Source organism: Ursus americanus, chromosome 13, assembly GCF_024610735.1.
Source record: "Ursus americanus isolate L20-20 chromosome 13, mUrsAme1.1.p, whole genome shotgun sequence".
NCBI lineage: Eukaryota > Metazoa > Chordata > Mammalia > Carnivora > Ursidae > Ursus > Ursus americanus.
In genome coordinates, this window is record NC_142139.1 from 24,743,834 (window position 1) to 24,745,029 (window position 1,196).

The following is a 1,196-nucleotide window of genomic DNA, read 5'->3' on the forward strand; positions in this document are numbered from 1 at the left end:
ATGGATTACCCCAAAGGCATACTGGCTGTCAGTATAAATACTAACAGTTTGTCCTCATAACTGGCAGGCTCTGGTAAGGGCCTGGGGCTCTGCTTGTCGGGTTGACTTGGCTTGTGGGAGATCCCCTCTTTCACCTAGTCCTTGTTAGATAGTAACAGCATAACCAGCTTGGAAATGTCTTTCTTCATTTCTACAGTATGACCTTTAAATCAAGATTTGTTAAAGGGGTACCGTGTAAACCTTCAGTATTTAGTATCTGTTCTATTGAATGGATTTTTTCCTCAACGGTTATAATTGTAGAATTCTTGAAGTTGTCATTTCTTAGCTTGGCAGACCCTTCTCTAGAGCTGTCCTTGGGTTGTTCAAAATTGTTTTATTTTCTTCTTTTCTCTTTAATTAATCAAAATTTTTATTTCCTTATGAAAACTAGGTTTTTAAATTTATCACCAAACTAAAGCAGTTCATATTAATCTGTGACTAAATTAGTGTTTCTAAAGGGGCACTTATATTTTAAAGGAAATGTATTAATCCAGGTAAAAAGTTCTATTGAGAATATTGTGTAGAAGAAGACACTTTGTGTTTCGCTTCATCTTACCTATTTACTTTTCTTTGAGTGCAGTTGCTAATCATTGGGTTGTTGCTCACCCAGTCTGCCTGGAAGTAAGAAACATTTAATGAATGTTGCAATTATCTAATTTGGAACACCATCTCCATCCTCTTGCTCCCTTTATCATGAGGAGTGACTCTTCTCTTAATCATGAAAAAAGGGGAGGAAAACAAGCGTTGGTGTGGTGAATTGCATAAACCTGAAACTGAATTTTATTCTAGAAGTGTGAGAGTTTTTAATATTCTTAGTTGTGTTTCTTAATTAATAATGGAATGAAGTCCAACCTCAAAGTTTTCTGGCAATATATTTCTCTCAAAATTGATAGCCATGCATGTGTGTGTGTGTGTGTGTGTGTGTGTGTGTGTGTGTGTGTGTGTGTATGTGTCTATGTGTGTATTTGTCTGTGATGGGGAGAGGTATTAACCAACACAAAAGAGACTCATGGAGGAGTGCATGGAGAAAATCATCTTATAGGCAAACACATACACATTCTGTACACTATATTAATTAATCTTTAGGCTATCAGAATGCCTGGTTGGAAGGTAATGATATATTTGATCTTCAACAAGCTGGCATGGGCTTTTCCACA